Raw genomic sequence first — 10522 nt, 5'->3', positions numbered from 1 at the left:
ACTGGCACTCGCTCCCCTGAAAAGGAGCACCCGCTCAGACCTTGCTGGTCCAAGTGTTAAGCCATCTTCGATTCCTGCGTGGGTTGCATTTGCCAAGGCCAGCTCGTGATTCACTCCAGGACATCCTCGGTGCCCCAGAGACCACGTGGCAGCGGAGAGAAGCTACACAACATCGACCTGATTGCGCCCGACATTGCCTGGTTCCTTCCTGGTCACTGGCTAGTGACCCAGACTCTGTCCCCTCTGCTTTCAGGTACTCTACAACTTCGATCCACCCTTGAATCGCACCGGACACTTCTCTTTTGGACTCCTGCAGCATCTTCCTCTCCAGGCACCCTAGATCTTCGTGACGAAACCCGACACACCTTTGCACCTGTGCACCCGCTTCCTGTGGTTGAGGTAACTCTTGAACGCCGGTGCTCCTGTAGTGTTTTACACCTCTAGTGTCCAAGTCTAAAGTTTTGTCCTTCTAGTCCAGTCGGAAGACTCTTAAAACTGTAACTCGATAACTTTTACGCACCATTGACTTTGCATTGGTGCATGCCTGTGCTTTCTGCACTGCACCCGAATCCCGCGGGCTACTCCCGTCCTAACTGCTGTTAGTGCATCGTAGTCCAAGCGATTCCCAAGGCCCTAGGCCTTACCCCCGATCGATTAGTGATTGTTATGCCACTTTATTGATATATGGTTTGAGTGGCCACCGGCCTCATCCAAAACGTGCAACTTGTCTATGTTATACTGTGCTTTTATTTAAACGCTTGTGCTTCATTGCTCATAAAGAGTAGTGGGGATTATTCTAAGAATAAATAAATCTATTTTGATAATATATAACTTGTGTGGTGTCCTTTCATTTGGTATTACAGGATTGTATATGGTAAAACAGCTCGCTTCACTCGCCCTCTGAAGGTAAGCCTTTAAGGCTGCTTAGTCCATGCTACCCCTAGGATAGCTTGTCTATAAGGTTGACTTACAACCACCACCATAAGGGATTGTTTGGACTGATATAAGGTGCCCCCAGAATTGGAGACATCATACATCAGGCCAACTTCTCACATTGGTGTATTGTCATCAGATCCTGCCGTGCAAGATCTGCAAATCCTGACACCTCCGGGCAGGTTTAAAACATGAAAATTGCACCAAAATGTATATTTTAGTCGCTAAATCTTAAGGGTTCTGTTCCTACATAGGACCTGCGATAGGGCTTGTCCAGCGTTTTAAAAGCCCGTTCTTGCAGCTTGGGCTATAAACCACCTGCACTCTCAATTCTCATGACCTTGTTCTCCTTAATAAAAATGCAAGTCTTTCGTGAACTTACAATTTTAGGACAAATATCATACAATTGATTTTTAGAAATATTTTTAAACATTTCCCTTCTTCAAACTGGTTGTTAGAAACAGTTTGTGCAGCTAGATGGTTTGTGTGCCACCAATAAGGACTATTAAACAGATTTCTTTCTAGCTTTCGAACACTGGATTAAGGTGTATCATAGACACAAACAGAGGACTCACTAGACCCAAGCTTGGCTGCCATCTTGGACGTCACTGTGGAACACAACAAAGAAGGCACCTTACTCTTCTAGGCAGTCCTCTTTGAGTGATATCTTTTCACTGACCCTCGGCCTCAATCTTCTGTGGTAAGTCCTGGATCGATCTTGGCATCAGATACACCACTAAATTGACCTTCTTTGGAAAGGATGGGGACTTTCATTCATGGGGACTGTAAGCCCAAGAGTGCAACTCAACATAGCAGTCCTGCAGGAGAATGAGGTTTTATGAAGGCAAGACCATCTTCAAAGGCATATAAAGCACGTATTATTCTTCTGCTGAACGGGATATTGGGGACTATCTTCACACAGAAAACACATTTTGGCTTCTAGCTGGGTGGGATATACACGGGCCGCACTTGGGGCGAATTCTGTTGGTTCTTGTCGGTCCCTCAGTCAATCAATCTTGGAAAGTTAAGGATTGCTATCTGGTTCGCAAATATAAAATGGGAAAACCAAAGACCAACCTATGTTGTTCAACTATTGATGGGTTTTTAGAATGTACTGTGGGAGTTATCTCTAAAGAAACTGAATTGGTTGAGTACTGCTCATTGTTTCCTGTAGATGGCATTTAGACAATTTTGGGTCGTTCCTTGCAGAGTGGGCTATTACCTGAGGAGCAGGCTACTTCTTCAGCTGATATTGTCCCAGGAAAGGTGACAGAGGTACTCCTGGAGGAGATGGCCAATTCAGAGGCCGTTTTGGATCTCTTGGTACTGGTCCTGCTGTGAAGCACAGGAAGCGGGTGCAGAGGCATAGGCCATTTGAGCCTGAGACCACAATACATCCAGACTCGGCCACTAAAATAGGAGCTGCAGCTGATGCAGAGAGCGTTCTCTTAGAATCCTTACGTGAGATCCGCCAACTTCCAGAGGTTAAACTGTGCCCATTATAGACCGATTAGATTGTATTGACAAACATATGGGTAAATTAGGAGCAGCTTGCTCTCTAGTGTTGGCCATTCAATCGACCGGCCAAAGTGCCAGTCAAACTCTGTACTCAAACATCTTGCATCAAAACCCATCCAGGGAGAGGAGGGGCAGAGGCTGTGGAAGGTAGTACCTGTGTAGTTAGCCACACGGGGTCTAGTAGTCCCCATTCCAAAGAAATCATGAACACTGTTGGTGCAATGCTGAATGTCGCTTTGTTCCTCTCCCAGTTGTCCATTTACCCCCAGACTCTTGCCCGTACGTGGCAGGTTTGGCCAGTGTTCCTTGCCTGGCACCTAGTGTGTCAGAGTCTTCAAATCAATTAAAAAATAAGGTGATACATTGGCTTCAAACAAGTGTTAAGTCAAAGTACTGTTCTATAATGAGATTTTATTGGTCTGTAGGGTAAGCCGGTTAGGACCACAGTTGAAGAGCTTCAAAGGGGGCTGAATTATTGTCCACTTCTGATGGTCTTTGAGTGTTGGAGAGCTAAGGCACCAAGCCAAGATGGGCTTCATACAGCTGGGTCCAATCAAAGTACTGCTGCTAGTTCTTTTTGTTTACATTCCTCTGGACCCTTTAGCACCACAGTATATTCCGGGCAATCGCCCATTCTCGCCGCATTATTATTATTATGCCAATACATTTTTAGCAACGAATAGATTTTAAGCGCTTTTGGTGCTGGAGAAAAATGACTGACAGAGGGAGCATGGATTAGACATAGATTACCACTATGCCCAAGTCGTGGCATTTGACAAAGAGCGTTTTGTTGTATTACAATCCCCTGTCAAATCAGTGAGCGTTCTACCAGCTAGTCCTTTGTTGCTGTGGGAGTGTTAAACCAATAAGGATCTGCGTCTTGTTAAGGGAATGCAAGGGACAGTGATTATAATTGGTGGTCCATTGTGGCGCAAATACCCCTTCACAGCGATTTGTCTAGCATCGGAAAGGTTGCGGCAGATATTAAGCAATCTCTACCCAACGGATCTGAACTAAAACTGATAAATTGGAATACAGCTGGCCTCTCCTCCAAATTGCAGTCAGAGGACTGGATAATTTTCATCAGCAAGTTTGATATTATCTTATTGCAGGAAACATGGAAAATACATTTTGTTTGTATTGATGGATATGTGTCCTACAACTTACTGGCTTTACCGTCTGCCTCAGGCCAAGCAAGAGTGGAACTGACTCATTGGTTAAAAATCTTGAATAACTGCAAATTGAGGCACTTTCCGTTGAGGAATGTATACTCCAGCACTTTCACCTGAGATGAGGAAATACATTGGGATTGTAAATGTGAATTTTCATAATGATTCATTTTCTACCTGGAACAACGAAACATTTCCAAAATTTGTTTGAATTTGTCGACAATGTTGCCAATAGAAACTCATTTTTGGGGACTGGGTGTAGCCTTCTATTAGCAAGTGATTTTAATGCTAAACTGGGTCCCACACAGTTGCCTTCATCTTCCACCTTTCCCTTTTTGCACCAGGAGCAGGTACTCTGATCTCCTGACGGCGGACTTCCTGCCCGCCATTCTGTAAACACCGCAGGCAGCAGCATGGCTGGGGTGAGACTCGGTCCCCAGGTCTCACCTGTGAACAGTGGACGGGCTAACTTTCAGCGCTATAAGTGCCTCCAGCAGCCCACAGAGCGGGACGCGCCCAGGCATGGACTGGCAGTTGCGGGCAACGGGCAATCCCCCGGTGACCGCATGGGTGGGGGCCGTTTTTGGGCCCCTGGGGGCCGTTTTTGTTACAGGGCCGTTTTTTCAGCATAGATGGCGGTCGCACCCCCAATACCCTGGGGAGGGGGGCAGCCGAGCACTTTGCCAGGGCCGGTTTTCGTTACCAGTCCGGCCCTGGACGCACCCATGCTAAGACCGGGCCAAGGCTGGCCCGTCATAGCCCGCACAAGGCTAGGCTGGGCCGGGCCATCTCTCTTTTTCTCCTCTCCCAGTAGCTGTCCTTTTGCATCGAGCCTCTCACTCAAGGTCTTGGGTGTTTTGAGTTCAGCATTTGAAATCTGTTCGTGCCCCACATCATGGGGAAAAGGAAAGCGGAGGCTAAGAACACTCCTGATAAATGCCCTAGGACTAGTAGCTCCATTTTAACCTTTTTAAATAATGTTGTGGGAGCCCTTGCCAGTGAAATCTCATCTGTGGAGGAACAGCGCACCCATTTAAGACTGGACTTGGACTCACTGACTGCCAATGAGGACTCTTCCTCTACAACTTCAAGGTTCGGATCTGGCCCGAATACTCAAGACTTTCGAGGAGGTGGGAGCTCGGGGGTGCCCTTGATCTTGTTGCTTCTGCCACCCTGCTGGTTGTTCAAGCCAGAGGGACTCCAGGGGATAGACTTCGTTCTACCCCCTCTAAACCTTGGTTTTGTTCTGCTCTCCGAGACCTCAAATCAGGCTGCAAAAAGCTGGAAAGGTTATGGAGACTAGATTACCTGCCTGAGGCAAAAAAGAATCTGCGGACTGCACAAAAAAAGTATTATGCAGCCATCAGATCTGCCAAAAGTAGCTACTATGCAGGGCGCATCAGCAAAGCTAACAACAATAGCAAGGAAATATTTGCAATTGTCAATAGCTTTGTTTCCCCCTGTGCATCAAAACCTTTGCTGTCCGCTTCAGAAGAATGGTGCGAAGAACTATCTGAGTTCTTCGTTGAAAAAATTGCCAAAATTCAGGTGGACCTGCAAAACGTTTGTAATGGCCCTTCTTCTCTCTTAACAATTCCGCTTCCTTTAATGCCCAGTCGCATCGCCCAACTGGCCGACTTTACCCCTCAACTAGATTCGGATATTACTGCCATTGTTGCTGCCTTAAAATCCGGATCTCCCTCTGACCCATGCCCGGCCAGAGTACTTGCGGGTGTAGCGGAATCGGTGGGAAATGAGGTAACCCAGATTGTTAACCTCTCGCTCCACTCAGCTACCGTCCCTGACTGTTGGAAACAAGCAAAACTACTCCCACTATTAAAAAAAAATGGACTTGATCCGGCCACCCCGTCCAATTTCCGAACAATATCTTTGTTGCCAGCGCTTGCAAAAGTATGCGAAAAGATTGTTTTTGGTCAACTGGAGAAATTCGTGGAATCCACGGAGGCCCTACACCCAGCTCAGTCGGGCTTCAGGGCCGCCTACAGTACTGAGACGGCTCTAGTCGAAATATCGGAGGCTATTCGGGAGTGCCTTGACGGGGGTGGCAGAGCGGCTCTGATTTTATTGGACCTCTCTGCCGCCTTCGATACGGTGCCTCACTCCCTTCTACTCTCCAGACTAGCCGATATAGGTATTACTGGCTCCGCATTTGACTGGCTGACCTCATTTTTAAAAAACCGCACGCAACAAGTTTGGTTGCCTCCTTTTGCTTCTACTCCTAAATTGCTTTCTACTGGTGTTCCTCAGGGGTCCATGTTAAGCCCATTGCTTTTCAATATTTATCTTACCCCTCTGATCTACCTGGCTGAACAGTTAGGGGCAAAAATTATGGCGTACGCCGACGATACGCAACTTTTGTTTACTTGGCCCAAAGATAATTTAGATACGTCGGCGGCCCAATTATGCTTATCTTCTGTCTTCCAATGGTTAGCTAATGCCCAATTAAAATGTAATGAAAGCAAATCCGAGATCCTGCTATATGGCTCTTTTCCTGAGGATTTTAGTGATTGTCTTTGGCCTACCGACCTACCCCCTCCAAAAGTTGCTTCGGGCCCAGTGAAAAATTTGGGGGTTTGGTTCGGTAAGAACCTTAAGTTTGAGGACCATATAAATAAAGTCACTGGAGTCTGTTTTTTTACTTTAAAAACTTTGCGCAGGTTTTTCCCTCTATTACCGAAAGAAGCTAAAGAGACTGTCATTCGGGCATTAGTACTTTCCCGATTAGACTATGCTAATGGACTGTTTTCTGGCCTACCGGCTTTCTTGATTCACCGCCTTCAGGTTATTCAGAACGCCGCCGCCAGACTTCTGTTTAATGTCCCAAAGCGTTCCAGTGCTCGACCTCTTCTTCGTGCTTTGCACTGGCTCCCTGTTGCCCACAGGATTCTGTTTAAAATCCTAGTGCTGGCGTACCGAGCCATCCACCACACTGGTCCTGTCTACCTGAGAAAAAGGTTCGACCTGTACATTCCCAATCGCCCTCTGCGCTCGGCCAATTTGTGCCAAATGACTGTCCCCAAATTTAAATATTGTAGACTTGGCGGGCAATCAATCTCAGTGAGAGCAGCGAAATCCTGGAATACTTTACCTCTTCATTTAAAAACCGCCCCGACTCTTGGTTCTTTTAAGAAGGGTCTTAAAACCCATCTTTTTAATATTATAGTTTAAACCTTTCTACCTTCTGTATTCCTAGTTAGTTACGCCCCCCTAGTCTGCTCCGCCTTCAACGCGCCAGGATACTATTTTTTTAGTAATAGAGCGCGATATAAAAGCCTTTAATAATAATAATAATAATAATAATAATAGTACTACCTCATATAGTACTATACCCAAAGGTAAAAGCACTGGACAGATGCCCCTGCTACCGTCTCAGTCTATTACAAAATAACTCAGGAAGTCTAAGTGGGTCCAATCAGCTGTTACTAATGCACATATATCATTGGCTGCCTTTAGTGTTTTGGAAGCAAAAATTCAGCCATTAAAAGTTTTCCCATAGATGCGATATACTAGAATAGGGAGGGTGGCTTCCCTGACACGCTTCTTCGGGTCCCTAAGAGATCAGATTGAATCTATTTGAGTCAGTTGACACTCATTCCTATTATCCCATCCATTATCACTCAGGTAATCGAGCCTCGGGCAGATCAACCCCTTAGCTTGAATCAGGACCGGCCCCCCGTACATAGCAGAATCCATCAGGCAGATACAGGGTTGATCCCAATAGCTGTAAGCAGTAATGAGAGTTCAACCCAGTTAGTTCAATCTCAGGGGGTGCCCCTAGGCTGGCCTGCCCTGCCCCAATTCCAGTGCAAAGGAAGCTCCAAAGAAGCCCTCCCCCCTGCTATTATAAACCTCCCCCGGGCATGTACTCCCTATGTCCTGGTCTTGGCTAATGTCTCGCCCGTGTCCCAACCTGCTAAAGAAGATTTTTATCACCCACTCCTATTGACTACGTTCTCTCAATTCCACAGAAATCCCGACATTCTATCACATCTCAGTCCTTCCTGCCCAGGACACTAATTTATTGTTCTACAAACTAAACCCAACAGACCTTCCCTCTTCTATACAACACAAGGACAAACATTTCTTATCTAAAGATGTTCAATACTTCAGAACAAAATATAAACATGTATTTATACTTTTAAATGTGAATCAATAATTTCGTACATTATAAAATCTCAAAACTTTGCTGGTTGATGTTTTCTTCTTTGTTGCTCTTCATGTGCTTGATCCGAATCTCAACTCTTGTTGCCATCGAAGTTGTTAACAATTTAATTTCTTCCACCTTTAACAACCTTCACATTCTTGTTGGTTACAATAGATTACCTTTCTTTGTTCTACCATTTCTGCCTTCATCCAATTTTACAACACATCTTTTTACTTCAATAAACCTTCTAGGAATAGAAAATGTGTACTCCCACTTGGGAACTATCTTAAGCAGTTTACCCCGACCACATCACCCTCTCTAACTTCCAGAGTTTTTTTGACCTTTTCGCACATACTTTGCTTGTGCCAAGAGCCTCTTATGAGATCTTATGACCGACTAGAGCTGGGCAACTTACCTATCCATGACTTAAGATACCTGGATGTGGGCATTCTCCCTTTAAGCATAACAAATGGTGAAACACCTGTCTTTGCATTGGGAGTTACACTAACTGCCCATAATAAATTCCTTAATTATCACATACAATCCACTACTAGCCTATACAACTGCAAATTGTGTTTGATTACTCTATTCAACCTCTCCACTAGACCAATGTTTCTTGGTTGATACAAAGAAGTCTTTGTGTGTTTGACTCCCAAATGTTTCAAAAATGATTCAGATTCCATTGAGGTAAACTGAGTGCCATTTTCAGACAAAATGTCCTGCTGAATGCCCTCTCTGGCAAAAACTGATTCTAAAATTCCCCAAATTCTGTGATCTTAGACACATTTGCCGTTGGTATATATGTAACTTCAGTCCAACAGCTATAAAAATCAATCAAAACTATGCCATACTTAATAACTGCAACCCTCATGTTGATCGGACTAATCACATCACTGGCTATCCTACACCACATTCTCTCTGTAGATAATACAGGCGCTATGGGACTGGGAACTGTTACTTGGGACTTATAACTCATGGCACAAACCACACAATCACGCACAAAACACTCCATAGGTTTGTCCTAACCCTGCCACCAGAAATTCTCTCCCAATCTCCTCTTTATTGCTCACATTCCAATGTGTCCCTCGTGTCAGGGATAAAAGCTTTCCCACTAATCCTGACCGACCCCCTAACAAATCCCAACAATAAAGCAAGTTATTGTTAACTGAAATTTCTTCCAATACATGCAAAACTTAGCTGCTTCATCATCAAGTTTGCACTCACCCTGCACAACATATTCCTTCACCTTACCTAGAACTGAATCAGAATGAAATGCATTAAACCATCCTTCATGTGAAAAAAAGCACTTTCAGTGTAACAGTTGACCTTGCACACCTTTATAATATCATCACTTTCTCTGCCCTCATCATCATCATCCATTTTTTCCACTGGCAGACTGGAAAGGCAATCCACCAGAAGTTCTTAGCCCCTGGCACATATTCCCACACATAATCATATTCTTGCAATCTGTACTGCCACTTGGCTATCCTCGGAGTCAATGAGATGCACCTGTGGTGGTAAACAAATCAATCAGCTCGCTAATGCCGCTCTCTCAATAACTGAATAAGAGGACTCCGCTCTCCTTAGACTTCTCACGACAAAAGCAACTTCCTCTTCTCTACTATCCTATCTTTGTAATAACACAGCTCCTACGTCTCTTTGACTAGCGTCCGTCAACACAATACTGATATCATGTGTGTTGGAAGGTTTCAAAGTAATAGGACAAGATACCTCCTTCTTAACAAGTGAAAACTCTACTGTACATGAATCATCCCACACAAAACTTAAGTTTTTCTTCAAGAGTTTGTGCATGCTTTGAGTCTTTTCCGCACAGTTGGGAATAAATCTTGCATAAAACTCCAACAAACCCATAAAAGTTTTTAATTGATCTTTGTCCTTGGGAACAACAAAATCTTTAATCGCTTTCAGTACGCTACCTTCAAGTACAACCCCATCATCAGATGAGTTATGACACCAAACTTATACTTGTCAGATTTCAGTGTAACCCCTTTTTCTTTCAGTATGCTCAAAATAATCTTTAACCTCTCATCATATTCTTTCTCAATTTCATCAAAAGTCAACACGTCATCTTGAAATGCCAGGACTCTCTCTGTGTTTTTGAACAGCCCTTCCTTTATCCTTAAAAATACAGCGGACAGTGAGGCTAAAGCAAAAGGTATATGCTTAAACTGATTTGTACCTTCTGGCATGATGATTGACGTGGGCTGTCTTGAATCGGGATGTACAATAATTTGATGGTAAGCAGAAGCCATATCTAATAGTGGTTAACAAATTGCAACATTCATGGTGCTAGGCATCTCTGTGATGCTGGGTAAAGGATGGCGATCTATCCAAATTTATGAGTTCAGATCATGCAAATCTACACATATCCTTAACAACACGCTGGCCTTGTGTGCCAAACCTACGGGTGATAACCAACCTGATCTTTCAATAGATTTTATCACCCCCTGTTTATACAACTTGTCCAACTTAAATCTCAGTTTAGACTGTAAAGCCAAAGGCACCCTATGCATCTTATGGGTTACAGGTTGAGCGTTTTTCTTAAGGTGAATTATATGCACAAAGCCTTTTATTAAACCCAATTTATCTTCAAATACCTCCGGAAATGCACTCACCCATTAAGCATGGTCCACAAGAATTATGGCTGCTTCCGAAATGTGTGTCCGAACAGCATGCATATGCAGTACACAATGTGTTCCACTGCCATTGAACCCAA

Source organism: Lissotriton helveticus, chromosome 3_1 (genome assembly GCF_964261635.1).
Source record: "Lissotriton helveticus chromosome 3_1, aLisHel1.1, whole genome shotgun sequence".
NCBI classification, from domain to species: Eukaryota; Metazoa; Chordata; class Amphibia; order Caudata; family Salamandridae; genus Lissotriton; species Lissotriton helveticus.
The sequence above is the reverse complement of the archived record's forward strand: the minus strand, read 5'-3'. Positions refer to the sequence as shown.